The sequence below is a fragment of the Helicoverpa zea genome, chromosome 13 (assembly GCF_022581195.2).
Source record: "Helicoverpa zea isolate HzStark_Cry1AcR chromosome 13, ilHelZeax1.1, whole genome shotgun sequence".
NCBI lineage: Eukaryota > Metazoa > Arthropoda > Insecta > Lepidoptera > Noctuidae > Helicoverpa > Helicoverpa zea.
This window is the reverse complement of record NC_061464.1, coordinates 234,597-250,850: the sequence shown is the minus strand read 5'-3', so window position 1 is coordinate 250,850 and position 16,254 is coordinate 234,597. Positions and strand designations below refer to the sequence as shown.

Genomic DNA, 16,254 nt, shown 5'->3' with positions numbered 1-16,254 from the left:
AAGAAGGATTTTTAAAAGTTTGTAATAACTTCTGAAGTCTGTGAATTTCTTCGAGCGTCGTTTTTATGTAATCAAGTAGGTAGCGGATCATATTATTTTTATCTGCTTATTTAAATGCTGTTATTAAAGTATTATGATATCTAAAAACAATGAATTGAGTCAACATTATGCTAATTATAACCACTACACTATCTTTGCCAGTTCCTGTACCTAAGATTTTATGTGGACATTGGAACATAATGAGGGATTTTTCGCCAAAAGTACTTATACATGAGAATAGTGAGCATGACTAAACAGCCTTCGATATTATGGGTTAAGATATTCTTGTAAGTCTCTATTCTCTTAAGAAAGCTAGCTAGATTCTTATGATAATGATCTAATAAGACTTCACAACAAATACACTAATGAGGATTTCAATAGATTTGCGGCTAGACAGCAATATGCAAAGTAGGACAGTGGGCACATGTGTGCGTCTTATCAAGCAAATACTCAAACTTTCCTACGATTATTGCCTTTTTTAGTATAATGACCGATAACTTTATAGGGTAATGAATATCTGGCTAGCACGAACAACCCGTCCAGTTTATTTCCTTGCCGCAAGTTCAAGCGAAAACGTTATTTTTCTTAGCGCTCGTGTATTTGAGTTCCTTGAACTTCACACACGCTTATAACAAAAGAAATAAAATCTAGTTTTAAGCAAAACAGAAGGCATTACTCTCTTACCATTGTACTGTCTTAAAATATTTTAATGAATAAAATGCTCACCGTGGATAAATTACGATGTAAAGTTACAGGTGCTAGTCTACGATAAAATTCGTTGTAGTGTATAAATCTTAGAACACATCACTAACCACATAACAGCCGCGTTAATAATATAAGGCGAGTTCACACTAACATTCTATTTGTGATGATCCCCCGTAAGGATATAAATATGTGCGGTGTCGCGGGCGCGGTACGGAGCCAGCGGCGGCGCGGTGCGCACTGTGCCGTACCGACCGCCACACGCCGGCACATCTGGGAAAGTGGACGCCGCATGCAGGACCTAGCCAGCGGAAGGTCAAGTTCAGATACACTTTAAGGCCAGACATTCAGGTTACGATGCAGGCTGCATATCGATAGCCGCGCCCTTTATGCTGCCCTAGTCATTTACGTACAACTTTGGTTGTCAAGTATTTAAATTGCCTTCGTTAGTATTGACAACTACATTGGCCTGCTTTAAGCCGTCCAAAGTCGTCACGATATCGTGATGAATTCACAAGTAACTTGAGCATGCACTAATAAAGTATATCAACGTTAACAAGTAATTGCAATCAATGTGGATTGAAATTTATATTTCCAGCTATCAATCGTTGTACACCAGCATGTCGATTCTATAAAATATCACAACTCACTTCGACATCACTCTCACTTCGACTTCGATCTAAAGGTAGAATTCCGTGGACGCGACAATAGTCAACCTTTGAAAATGTATGGCACCGTTGTCGAGGCCCGTGACAGTCGCGCGCGGCCGACGAATTTCGTAAGCTGCTCGCGGCATTGTCAAAAATTTAATTCTGGTTTTACTAAAATTCTATAGATGTTATTAAGCGCTAGACCATGTTGAGAAGCGTACGGCCGCGAGCGGCTCACGAAATTCGTCGTCCGCGCGCGACTGTCGCAGCCCTCGGCAGCGGTGCCATACATTTTCATAGGTTGACTTTTGTCGCGCGCGGCTGCGACAATCGCGACCCACGGAATTCTACCTTAAAGTTTCGTGATTGACATTGTCAAACTACACTAGCGCTTCACTATCGAGCGTGTTGACAAGTTGAACTAAATCAAAGTCGAGATTTTGACAGATTTGTCAAAATCTGTCTATCTATAGGGGAGGTAGGGGAGAGATGGGCAGTTGGGAGACATGATCAAATCAGAATAAAAGGGGGGTCCTTTTATTCTGATTTCTGATCATAGTTTTGTTTTTTTTTAATTGGGTAGTTTACGTTACCGACTGGTAACGGTGTTCATCCATAGACTATCTGTCATTTCTGTGAGTTGTCAAGAACAAACACTCGTAAAAGTACTTAAATATTTTGTTGCGGTTTCGGATCGTTATAAAGAGAAAACTAATGAAAGGTATGTGTATTTTCTATTATTAATTATTGATTGTCAAAATCTCCAGTTACAATTATAGTAAGTCGATGCAATCCACACCTATTATACCTTTAGAAGAGAGTACTACAGCAATAGTTAATGGGCCCCACGTTTTTATTTTAGTCTAATATGACCGGGACCACCTACGTAGGTTGACAGGTAAGTAACTATTTTTTATTTTCTAGTTTTCAGTGCACATAAGATAAAACCGTTTAACTTAAAAGTTTTTTTACCGATTTTTTTTTCATAAACTAAGTCAAAAGTGTCCAATGCTCTCTATGGTAGGGAGGCTTTTCTTCGTCAGTGAAAATTTGTGAGGTTATAAATCTGCGCGAAAAATCCTTTATAGAATCTTGTTTCAGGTACCGTTGCCAACTTGATCTAGAGACTATTATATTTAAAATAGTGTTTAAATAAAGTTCTAAGTGTTTTAAAGTGATTAAGTGCCTACATTTAACGATATAAGAAATGGCAATAAAAGTTGATAATGATCTGTAAAATCTGATTTTTTATGCAATAAATTGTGAAAAAGTGCCCATCCCTCCCCTACCTCCCCTAAAGTATGAAATGACATTACGAATCGAAGTGAAATGCGAGTTGTTGATCGAGTTTTATAGAATCCCAGTACTGGTCAAGTCAGCTTTGATTTTATTACAGCTGAATTGTTTCAAAATCAAGTCAGCGATTAACGTTAAACGACTTGATTGCTACCTAGTTCAGTACTTGAAATATTTAGAATTATTATTTCTTACTACATTTTACAATATTTACTTATTTCTCTATTAAAGGACATTGTTCCGGCTCCATACATGTTCTGCCTAAGAACCGTTTGAATGGAAAGTGACTTCTATAAACTCTTAAAATTATATGGAATCCTATGAAATAAGTTTTCACGAACGGACACTTCAGGAAACTAAAATAATTACGAAAAAAGTTAATATTTTGAGGTTATAAATAAAAAATAACCAAGCTTGCGTGAAATATCAGAGTAGTGTTATCAAACTACACTATACAAAATATCAACAATACTATGTACAGCTCTATATGTTCTCTTCTAGATCTAGGAAAAGACTACTCTACTAGATACTAGGAAAAGAGATAGTAAATAGTCAAGTTTAAGATAATTCTTTGACAATGATCATTTTATAAAGTTGCATTTTCTGTCTGTCCCTATGAATGCTTTAGATCTTTAAAACTACGCAATGGATTTGGGTGCGATTTTTTTTTATTTTTTTTTTAATATATAGAGTAGGTCAAGAGGAAGGTTAACACCAATGTTTTATATTGCCACCGTGCGAAGACGGGGCGTGTGACTAGTTTTCATAAATGCTTAGAATTTTTATGAAAAACAACTACCTAAACGCTTTTGCTTTCAACGTTACGTTTCTTAATATATAGTGAATCCACTTTGGATTTGTGATAAAACGTATCCAAAATGGAAGAGTTCCATTCACCACAATTCATAAAATATCGATATTATTACGATAGAGAATTATTTATTTAAATGATTGATACTACTTTTATATTAGTAAGTTACCTAGCTATCTACATGCCATAAGGCGGGAATCGAACCCGCGGTCTATTACCAAGAAGGTACAGACCATACTAAAAATGTCATTACCACACAAAATAATTTAACAGTTAAAGTAAGGTTTACCAATAACAATGAAAGAGGTTTTCGAGGATGTGCAATAAAAACAATATTTATATTCAATTAAAGGTTTTTAATCATCAATATTTCTCAATAATATATTATCTAAGAACTGAGCAGGGGGTTCAATTGAGTTTTGGTATCTCGCCCAGCTTAAATACCAGATAATAGTCATTATGTGGGCACAACAGCCCACTGTTCTACGCCCAAAGATACAATTGCAACAGTATGCCTGATGGTAGGAGCTTCTTACAAAGTACACAATTGCGTCCAACAGTGCATTGCATCTTATTATGCTCGACTGCTTGAGACCAACACGTCGTACATATAAGGTCATGAGCTTCAACCTGTAATAATAAATACAAAAAACATTAGTAAATATCAAGTAACTTGCAATTGTGGCAATTGATTTGAAAACCGAGAAATTGTGTGCTTATGAAAACATAAGTAGGTAGTAACATTCTTATCAAAATTAGAAAAACACTTTCGTAGACCACTTACCATACGGGGAACGGTCCATTGTTGTATGCAACGAAGTATATCTTCGTTTTCTAATACCAAAGAACCTCCAGCAGATCCACAATTTATACAATATACTATATTCTGCATCCATTGTTGTAATTATAATATAACTATATAAATTCGATCACAGACAGAGCAATATCCGAAAATGCTAGTAAAATCCAGTTCTTCACACAAAGCCGAGTCTACCAAGTACGCAATCTAATCGGAGTCCGTAATCAAGCCAAAGTTGTTAGAATAAAACCATGAAACGCATAGAAAATCACAAAAGAAACGATAGTCGCAAAGCTATCAAACTGACTTCTAGCAAACTGACTGAAGTACACCAGTGTTGCCAATTACGAAAACTATAATCCTACTCGAGTGCCAAGCTAGAAATTCGCGATTTCGCTCAAAACCATCTTAAAACATTATACAAATACTAGTTTTTTTCTAGCTAGTCAGTTTAGGTATTTAAATGAATAAAGTGTTAGCAACTAATTTTAATAACCGACTTCGGAAAGGAGGTTCTCAATTCGATCCGTATTTACCGAAATCCCGAAAACTTCCGAAACTGGCAGCACTGGCCGACGGAAACATTTTATAAGGCATCAATAATTGTGACCCTACTTTTTATTTGGAATTTTTTTATTTGAAGTGTCCGTGGAATACTAAAATATGTTTCAAACAATATAAAAATAAATAAAAATTATAGTATAATTTATATTCACATCGGTTCTTAGGCCAAAATTGAACAATGTCCTTTCAACGTCATACTAGATCTAATAAGATCCCATAAAAATAACTCCACTTGTCAAAACACACGCCACATTAAGGACTATTAACTATTTAAAATTGGTTCCTTTCAACATGCGTCATCCACAGCATCTGCACCACGTGAATCAATCTCGCTATTTGTCCTCTCCATCGCACCTTTCTCTTTTTGAGTAAAAGGGAAAGAGACAAAAAACATCCGCAGCGCGCAAGTCCTCACCCCTAGAGGAATGATTGCCAGGTTTGGACAATCAATATGGAATAACGGCGGGATGAATGGAAGCATGGCGGACTTACACATAAACATTATAAATTATGTGCATTTTATACTGCGCTGTTTCGACACTGCGGATTTTATCGTGCTATGCTATGCCGAATGAGTTTTTATGTATTGCTATTGTTTTACTATCGTGTATGTTCACTGTAATGGACATAATACATGATTCAGACGTCTATCACTTAGCATTTCTAAATTGATTGCTTGCCGTTGCTTAATCTTTATCTCCGTTCAAGGTACGTTAATAGACGTGAAATTGCAAAAATAACATTATTACTATGCTATAACCCGTTTTTTCTCATGAACATATAAATATAAATCTATCGCGATCCCCCTACACGCCCTGTTGTCCTAGTAGATCGCCGACATCAAACTATCGACCCTCCCTCACAAACACGTATTTAATAAGACAGCCCTGAGTTATGGGCAAGTAATCCTATTAGGAACATCCCCTAGGAAGAATAAATAGTTGTAAGTTGATAATGACCCCACGGTTGGGAACAGTCAAGTGGTTTTCCCACGAACCGACACAACATTAGACAAAGTTATGGTTCTTCTAATTTCAAGTGGTGTGAATGAATTAATTACTGAAATATTAATTATTAAAAATGTTTGTGTAATCTGATAATTGTTAAGTGGTACAGTCAACTTCAGGTCAGTGGTAACAGTTTTATAGGAAAATCGTACTTATTACTATTGAGTTAAGGTGCATGACAGTTACCACTGATGTGCAGTCTACCGTACTTACTGTGGGAATGATGAATAAATAAATATAATAATAATCGTAAGGAGGTTTTTTAGGTAAAAATGCGGAATTTCATCAATTATAAAAAAAATTATCATTAACATATCATATTCATGGATTTTGAAGATCTGTAGGCAATAGATAGGTACAGCATAATGTTATTTTATTTAATTCCGTGTCACAGCACAGATACTGTTATGAGAGAATGACAGAACAATGTAGTAAATTCTAATTGTCTTAGATTATCTTAATAACCAACGCCGCCGAGAATTACAGCTGTGGAGCCTAACGAATCCTCAGTGATGATCACATCACACACGTAGAAATAAAGGACTATCTCACATCACCGGAATATGGTGAAGAACATACCCATACATACAATACATTTCTTGTTATTGCTAAAGGAAATAATAATTTTCATAACATACGATCGGAAAAGACAAACAAATCATGTATCTTAAGACTAAGAAATGATATTTATAAAAGGTTAGTTTACAACAGTATTGAGACGACTACAAAAACAATTGAACACACAATTAGAAATGTACGTAGTTTGTGCACATGTACTATAGTTCGGCCATTCAGAGAATGCGTTCCTGACACGTCGCGATTGAACTGACGACGTAATAACATTCATTGATTATTGATATAATAATGTTGTTTTAATGCTCCTCAATTGTTAAAACGGTAAACAACCAGCAAAAATATTTTTATCGTAACTGCAACGCCATTGCAAAGTTACGTCGTCAGTTCAATCGCGACGTGTCAGGAACGCATTCTCTGAATGGCCGAACTATAGTCAGTACAATAGCCTCCTGACGCACACTCCGGGTAAACAAACATCTATCACTTAGTTGTGAAACTATTCACACCTCAATATAGAAACGTACTCCTTTTCAGCTGAATTCACTATTCAGAACATTAGCATTTAACTGGAGTAAATGTTGAATATATACCATGTAGGAGAATGTAGATACGCAGACAAGGCACGAGCATGATTTCCCCGAGGGTTTCGCATCTCATATCAGAGCATTAGTAATTAATTTACCATTCTAAAAGCCCGTTGCAGCAGAAAATATCCGGATAAAGGCGGAATGAAAGATACTTCACAAGCATGTTGCCAAGGACTCAGGCACAATGGGCATTAGAGCACTAGAAACAATTGCCATGAAATAATGGGCACGGGTATGTACCACATGATATCACTGATATTTCCATATCTCCCATATTTACATGAACATATGTTCCTTGAGTTTATCACGTCGCTCGCAATGAATCATTCATCAAAAGCAACAATTACACGCGGTGCCAAGTGGCAACGACATCAAATTGCTAATCAAATACAACACAAAGATGCCATTGTCATTAAAATCTGCCAATTAGCATAATAATTGTTGTTTTGAAATAATATAGAAATAATTTTCGTTGTAGTCATCGTATTTTCTGTATTGGTGACATTATGGAAAATATTTGCTTTTACATCATTGACGATTTTACATCTTTTGCAGATGACTCATTGTATAATATCTATGTCTTTTCATTTAAATATTTAATTGAAAATAGTTAAAGAGACGCCATATGTGAAGTGGTGTCCGTGTAAGTGCGAGCTTAGCTCGCAGACACGAGGGGGTGACTAGCTCGAGAGCTCCTGAGCACAGGTGCGACAAGTTGGCTCGCCGCCAGACACTCCGACTACAGGAAATAATGCTCCGGAGAATACACCGCATACCTAGACGTATCTGACGAATCGAAAACTCATCGGAAGCTTTCTACATCGTACTACACTAACTTTCTGATAACATGGAGTTAGTATAAGTCGTGTGTTCGCGGTAATCAATGCACTACAAAACTTTCAAAAATGAATAAAGAAGTGTGTGTAGCTTTATTCAAATATTTACATAATATTTACATTAATTTTAAAAATTAAAAATAAACTTATATATACAACTTAAAACTAATACATAGCATCAAAAAATTGCTCCTCATCGCTGTCACCGGGTAATGTACCCAGAAGGCTGGCAGCATTGCCACGTTGGATGGCAATGCTCAACCTCTGTGCGAAATAAAAGCCAGCCCTTGGGTCACGAGAAGTGTCAACAAGGCGCTTAGAAATTTCCTTTGCAAGCGCGTGAGCACTCGGACCCCACGGCCCGAGAGTTTCAACCCCAAACGGCTCAAACATGTAATTCCCGATAAGGCTACTATATTTGCGCCGTTTGAGGTCTTCTGCTTGTGAAGCGGCGGAGCCGACACAACACGCAGTTCTAGGAAGATGGGATGGCGCAAGAGTGTCGACGCAGGTCGCGTCCCACACTAAAGTCCTACCCATCTTCCACGGAAATAGCGACATGCCGTCTGGTCTCTTGCCATCGTCGCGTGCCAAACCATTTGGTTCAAGTACGGCTGGCACGCCGACGGCAACAAGAGCCCGACGGATCACGTCGTTGATATTCGCATGTCGTGGTATGCGGCCCGCACTCCGGCTGCACGACAGGCCGTGGTGACCGAGGCTGTTGACAGCTTCCCCGCAGTGGCAGCGGTGAGGAGTGCAGCATGAAGCACCCAGACGCAGGCAGACAGCGAGTCTGAAAGTGGTGTCGTCAAACATGGTGCCTATGTTTGCCGACGGAAATGCGTGAAGCCAAAGACCTGACTCCCATTCACCCACAGCCAGTAGGCGTGCTCGCTCCGCAGAAGTAATTGACGTATCAATGAGATTTTTCCGTATTACTCTGCAGAGCGGCTCATCCCACTGTCTCTGGGAGGATGGGTTGGCGGGTAGATCGGTATTCGGGCATGTGACTTTCCAGGCATTAATAGCCTCCGCCAGGCATGGCACCTCAAAATTGATCAGTGTAATAGGTAGGATTTTCCTGATCAATTTGTCAGTGCCATGGACGGAGGAAATAAATGCCGGTAAACTAATACTGGAAATTTTGCGGACGCCAAGCCCTCCCATACGGATGGGAAGTGTAGCTTGAGACCAAGCTTTGTCGTCCAAGGCCACATTTAAAATTGATGAAAGTGTGTGTCGAATTATTTTATCAATTTGATCCAAAAAGAATAAAGAAGTTATTGATCTCTCGTAAGTAGTTTTTTTTAGTTTTCCACAAGGTCCAATATTAGGTCCTGTAGTGTATGAAAACGATTCTTGTGAAAAAAATAAGATACTTCGGTTTGTCTACAACTTTGCTGGTAAATCAACTTCACCTGTGTTGAACTCAGTTTTCAGTCCGTTATTAATAGCCTAGGTAAGCAAAGTATTTCGGTTTCTCCGTGGGCGGCGACATATTCCGACATATAGGTGACAAAACAAACGAATGTGATTAATCTGGTGAAAGCTATCGACGAATCGGTCTCTCTCTAAACACACTAATATTTGTACACAGACTCTAATGTGAGAACACTTTCCTTCACAACAAGTGATTTACCGAGCACACAGCGCGTGTGTCAATATTGGCCAAACGATTATAATGAAAACTAGTTTATCGTAATGATAGCAGATTGTCGTCATTAAAGTCAATTTATAATATTATTTCAAACTAAATTCTTCAATTACATAGTATTTTCAACCATATTCCTGGCCCTCACAACCTTCCCAAAGAACAAGTTATGAAACGAAGTTACAACTTCACCAGAACAATTACATTGTCAGTACATTTCTTTCACGGAAATCAAATGATAATAACATTTTCCATATTCCACGAAAAATGAAACAGGACATTTTCTGTGAAATGTCGTAGGTACCAGGCTTGCAGACTGCGGTGGAGGTGCAGTCAAAAGCTAATAAAACGAAGGAGGCAGTAAAACTCGGTCCATAATGGCGTGCAGGGCATGTACTGTACATACATAGTTGCATACAGGCGGGTCTGTCTAGACGTGCGTGAATAGTAACGTAAATGCGGCAATACCGATGCGGCACAGCGCTACTGCCGAGCTTTTCCGCAATTTTATTGGCTGAGAGGTAGGGAGGCACGGTTATACAAAACCACCAATATTTTTCTCTATTTCTATCATGATGGCGAACAAAAATAGGTTTCCAAACGCACCACGATGAAAAAATATGCGGATATTTTAAATTGCACCACACCCAAATTAGCTATAAAAGTAAAAACGTTTTGTAGTCGAACTACTAGGAAACCATATTCCCGAACGTCCATCTTTGATCTCACTGATGCATTTGACGTGTTGACTGATGTTTGCTGGTTAGAAAATGTACGCCTTATAAATCCGTTTGCTGACGGGTAGTTCTATTTTTGTTGTTTATCAATTTTTCTAACGCCATGTGCGCTGCAGTCGCTTTCATGTTACACACTTGAAAGTAAGTACTGTCTTTTAAGTTTTGTGTACGCGCGGAGAAAAGATCCCTCTCGCCGACAAAGTGGATTGTAAGGACGATAAACAGAAGCCAGTTTTAATATCAGTCTTTGTTTAGAGGCTGCCAACAGTGTACCGGTATTACAAGCGTAGATATTAGAGTATGAGTCATATCGCCTTGCATAGGCGGATAAATCGTGCTTATAGTAGGTACCTCATAATTTCAGGATATACCAACAATATTTTAAACCGAAACTAAAAAGCTCAAAGAAACGGAAAATTACAGAAATTGGTGGAAGACATTTCAGGGTGAGCTCATTTCTCTCTGAGTATTTCGAATTGTTTCAGTTTCCTGAATGTCAAATTCTGTATGTTTGCAATAGAATAAGTTATGGAGCCTTGACTCACGCTTGCACAGCTGTCGCAGATCTGTTTTTCAGCCTTGGTGGGTTCACTATAATCACCATACGTGTCATGTAATATAATTTATTCGCCTGCCATTGTGAAGTGACTTCGCGCTGTTTTTCGTGTCAAGAGCGTATTCAGCACTTGATCAAACATAATATGTACGAGAACAACGGAGGGATGTAACGAAAAACAATAGAATTATCAGAATATCTTGTATCAGCACCTATAATTTTCATTGTGATTATAGTATAGTGCAAATAGACAACGGATTAAGAAGATTTTCAAAGTAAAACGGGATATACGGCTGAATTACTTTCTACAGTTTTTCACTGTCTTCAGATTACTAAAAAGCAAGGAAGCAATTTGAGCTGTCCTTGCTACGTTCTAGGTATATTGACAAAGCCAGCTCGCCACAACAAACATCAACAAAGGCGTCACGACACGATGCGTCCCTGGGGAGCAGGACCCGCATACAAAGCGTCTTGATTGCCATGCAGCGTGGGCAGGCTCGGGACCACGCAGACTTACTGGCCACAACTCCTACAGTACGCACACGTCACGAATTGTCAGAGCTTCACTGTTTAGTGGCTGCTTCCTCAATTGTCGGTCGAGGATGTTGAGCACTTTAAGTAAATTGATCCCCTAATAAAGCTGTTGTCCTAGTCCAAGGATCATGCTTCATCATAATGAGCTCTTAGCCTATTTAGCTACTTTAAAATTGAGAACAGTTTTTTAGACGAATATTTAGAGAGAATTCAATTAAACGATAAAACATGAATAATGCTCAAGTTGGAGTTGAATACCAGCGCGCCACAGGGCTATATATCACACGAAGTGTAACACGCAGCTGGAGCTCGGCTCGAGATGGAACATTTGAATCGATATACGGTAAGCAGTGACGTAGCCTTGCCATTTACAAGCCGAATAAATCACACAGCCGACGCCGGGCAAAAACTGCTAGATACGTACAGGTACGGGGTTATTTAGAACGTGCAGTAAAACAAGCATTTTGTGCACATTCAGGGGACAGATGTTTTATGGCACGTCCTGCCGTCGACAAAATACGACGCTTTTTAATAGCTAAAGACACTCCACCCCCCATCCGTTCACCGCATGTTGTTGTAAGGATTAATGGAGTGTCTTTGTATGCCACGGAATATAAACACCAAACACTATTTATCATGTTCGAAATCGTAAGATACAAATATAAAATCCATTACAACCATTTATGGATCACTAAAATTGTTACAAATTGCACATTTTGTGTGAAGCACGCAGTCCAGCAGCTTATAGTCAATACAAATCGAACAGCTCAATAGTATCGGGTTACTCTACTCTGATTTATTCGCACTTTCTGCAAATGAAATACTGCTCTCAGGCCACACGCGGCCTATCCATTAAATATGCAAATTCACTATGTATGTGCATGGTTTGAACATGCTCCTGTATTAATATACCAAATGATTACAAATCCAGAATGTTAAGATAAATTCAGGTTGGGAAGACAACCGTGCTCCACACCCCTTACTCTTTTCGAACTCAATACGAGTTTGAATACTGCAAAAGCTCTCGTTATTTCCAATTAGAATGACATGAAAGAAACAATTGACGAGTGAAAAAACGAGAGACTCCCCGCAGAGAAGCTCTTCATTAAGTACCCAGTCTCAATTACCAGGAGCGCATAGACGTGGCGGTAACAATGAAATCGTTGAGTGGTGTATTGGATGACGAGGTAATTGCGCCAGGATGCGGGCCTGAGGCCTGAGGGTGCTCCGCGTCCGTCTGCCGCCCTAGTACTCCGCCGGCCACTTCATCGCTCAACACTCTAAACTTTGTTTATATTGTAATTTTTCAGACAATGTAACTTAGGTGCATGATTACCGTCTGCCGTCTCTTAGTAGTTTGTTAAGTTAGTGTTCATCACGCACACGTGTTTTTAACACAAAGACTGAAGTTCCTTTTCAGGTCACAGTTTAGTTTCTTGACAGCTACTTCCGTTTCATGTCTTCATCTCACTGAGTTCAAAATCTTTTTCTGAGTTTTAATGCAGTGTTCAATTACAAATATCAGTAACACAATAATCAAGGAATTTTACGGACAAGTCAGTTTGTTCATTGTGCAGTTAATGTGTAGTCGTCAACAGAATGATACCGCCGCGCCGCCAGTCCACCGCAGTGACACAACTGTCTTACGTTTTATTTCGTACATTATTAAATAACTTTTTTATGAGGGTCAACACACTTAGGTACTTGTTTTAAATGTCTCACCGTTCTGTAATCAGTATGAGCTATACTATTCCATTGTAGATCTGATGTGATAATAAGTAAAAAAGAACCGGTGACATAATGAGGACCAAACAAAGATCGCCATAATTGATAACTTGCAAAAACTGGTTTTCTTTTATGTATGTGTATGTAGCTGCTAATAAGATTTTAAGTTTACAGGTGAGTAAATGAGCTACAAATATATTGAGATAGGATTTTGATTGCTACATGTTTAAAGTAGTTAACACCTTGTCTCGCCAGATTAAATACTTGTTTGTATATTGCATCTCCGTACGTAGCGTACGTTCAAAAAAAACTTAGCTAGTAAAACGAACATAAAACTGAGTTATGGTGGAAACTTGAGTAATCCCGTTTCTGGTGACATAAAAGAAAATAAACCATCATGTCGTTCTATTTGTGTGTTGTGGAGTGCGACTAATTCACGGTCCGCCTGCAGCGGGGAGGAAGTCCACGGCGCGTATAGGTAGTTGCCCCGACAAAAATATCAATATTAGAGCTCCTGTGCCCGCTGCGCTCCTCGTACCAGCTATAAAAATGGTGGAAGTACTCCCGGTACGCATGCACACATAAACCATGCATTAATACCGATTCAAACACACTCACAAAGAGGGGAATTCTTTGGATATTAAGCGCAGAAGTGCAGATCAAATCTCAAACAGTTCGGTGGAAGTAGGCATGCAAAAAGTGTTGTGTGAGTACTGCACTAATCGTAAACTACCAAAAATACTGCAGACTATTCCAGCGCTTATACTGCTTGTTGTGATGTGTACGCATAGCGGTGCGCGCGATCCGCCCCGACCGGTCCTGCGTGCTGCGACTCCTTTTTGTCGCAAGTCGCAAGCTGTGCCTGCAACCACGCGTGCACTATACCAAGTACTTATCTACTTACATAACATGAGATGAACATCATGTCAGTACAACCACCTACGGCAAATACACAAGCGGCCAGGACATCAATATTGTGACAAGTGTAAAGTTACAAACACTACGTCGAATTAGGAGCAAGGTTTTGAAACAATCTTGTCTAATTAATTACAGTAACAGATTGTTAAATATTCAAAATTGTAATGTGCCCTAGAATTCTAAATTGCATTACCAGTACTAGTTCATGAATATAGTGTTTGTGTTCTTCCGCGTTACGATAGCTGGCCACCGCTCTGTTCTCGACAATTAATGTCAAGCCATGTACAGTACTGCATAACGCAGAATTCATTATTGCACAACGAGAAATCCTAATTAATTAGTCATATGGCCAGCTAAAAAGTTAAAACGGTTGGTGGCGTATCGCAAACAGCGAAAGTGTACAAATACGAGTGCGTTGCTGATGTACACGTAACGAGAGAATATTAAATGAAGGTATAACGTCAAACACATTATTGTCAGATTAATGTTTCGGAAAACTTTCTTTCCTTACTATTGTACAACAAGTAAGTCATCTACATTGTATGAGGAGCGACTCGACCGATGTAGAGTTAAAAACTGCGACATTTTTAAAACCTAGCAGAATAAACTGTAAAGGCATATCACAAACACCATCAAACTTTACCCATAAACCATTCGAAGTAAAAGTGAGCACAACTTTTAATTGTAACAACAAAGTTTTCTAATCCACTTGCCTCATGATGTGTAAACCACTTCATGTATGAATTTATGAATATAATTACAAGAGCAACTGTTCTTATTGGATCATTTGCATGCATTACATCGCGGCGTTTGCGCACTGACTCGTAAGGAAAGTAAATAAATGATAGTCTGACCAAACAATTGCACAAGAGACTGGCGCTACTCGCTATCTCCCGCCGAATACGGCACTCACATAATGCAACTACCCCCGTTATTAACACTCCAAACTGCTGATCAGTTAACATTAACCAAGTTATTTTTGCGGTCGCTAAACTTCACAATGTTCCTAGACTCGTTGTAAACGTGCCAGTGTTGGTGTTACCACATTATATTGGTTTTCATTGTTGGGGGACAATGGGTGCGCGGTAGGTCTGCGCTCGCGTAGTGTAGGCGGTGAAGAAGACGTAACGTGGTGTTACGAGACACGCCAATCCGTCTCGTGATTGATGATGTGAGTATGCATGGTAATTATGATTCTATTTTGTTTAAACTTGTAAAGGATATTACACTTTCATTTACAATGCATGAAATGAAACCACCTCCAAATTATTATGATAGTTCTCATACCTACTGCTTTATCAGTTACGACCATTATTAAGAAATAACAATCCCGCCAGGATTGCATGCGCTGACGCAACACAACTATACATCGCGAATCTAATCGATAAAAATTTTACAAGTGTAAAATCTGCACGTGCATGCCAAGCAGCTTGCAAACGATTAGAAAATAGAAATAGCCATATAATAGGAACCATTTCAAAAACTTGATCCACGTGGGATATTTTCAAGATACCAAGCATGCCTGTACTTTGACCAGGTAAAACCTGAATCATTGTTTTACGGATGAAAGAGTCTTCGGTATGGCAATATGAATAATGCTGTGCTAATCGGTACATTAGCAACGTTACAGTAAGAAGTCAATAATTCTGTGAAGGTTTCGTCATGCGTGCATTCGATGCAACTGATTGATCGCACATTGCACCGCACGTAACCACATGCAACAACGGTTCAAACAAATGTTAAACATGCTGGTGTTTTTGCTACAAGTGTCAAAACTATCTGTATTTATAAAAATATTATGACACCTCTTGAAGTCTTGTTATAAAACCCGAAACTGTATTGATGTGCTTGCTATAACACGACCGTACACATCATTCATGACTTATCGAGCGGCTGACAGCCAAAACCTACTACTGCAGCCTATCCGAGCGTAAGTTGAAAATTGAATACCATCTTAAACTATTTTATCCAGAGCACGCACAGTTAAATTCTTGTCATTATTGGTAGTGTTCCATCGCGTCTAGTTAACATATAAAGGGCGTCGATGTCTATCGTCGGCGCATTGTGTCGCAGCCAGCCGGAGCGCCACTCAGTCACTACATTCTGATTAGGAGAACCTGGTTGTGCTTCCACCATGCTTCATCCTTTATCATTATTTGTTTTAATTTGAACGCAAAATCATGTATGAATGACTTTCTTTATGAGGTGTTCATTAATTCATGCACATGAATTTACATTCATTTCGCTGTTGAGCTTGGCAAAG

The 16,254-nt window shown here is 38.8% G+C and overlaps 1 protein-coding gene across 2 annotated transcripts in view; it reads right to left on the bottom strand.

Moving 5' to 3' along the window:
- Positions 1-16,254, bottom strand: part of LOC124635801 (GAS2-like protein 1) — a 67,921-nt gene that overhangs the window by 42,117 nt on the left and 9,550 nt on the right. The window contains exon 1 of one of the 2 annotated variants that reach the window (XM_047171755.1): positions 766-953. The exons of the other annotated variant lie outside the window; for it this stretch is intronic. The gene's annotated coding sequence lies outside the window, so the exon portion shown is untranslated. Of the gene's footprint in view, positions 1-765; positions 954-16,254 lie in introns of those variants that run through there. 2 annotated transcript variants of the gene reach the window in all.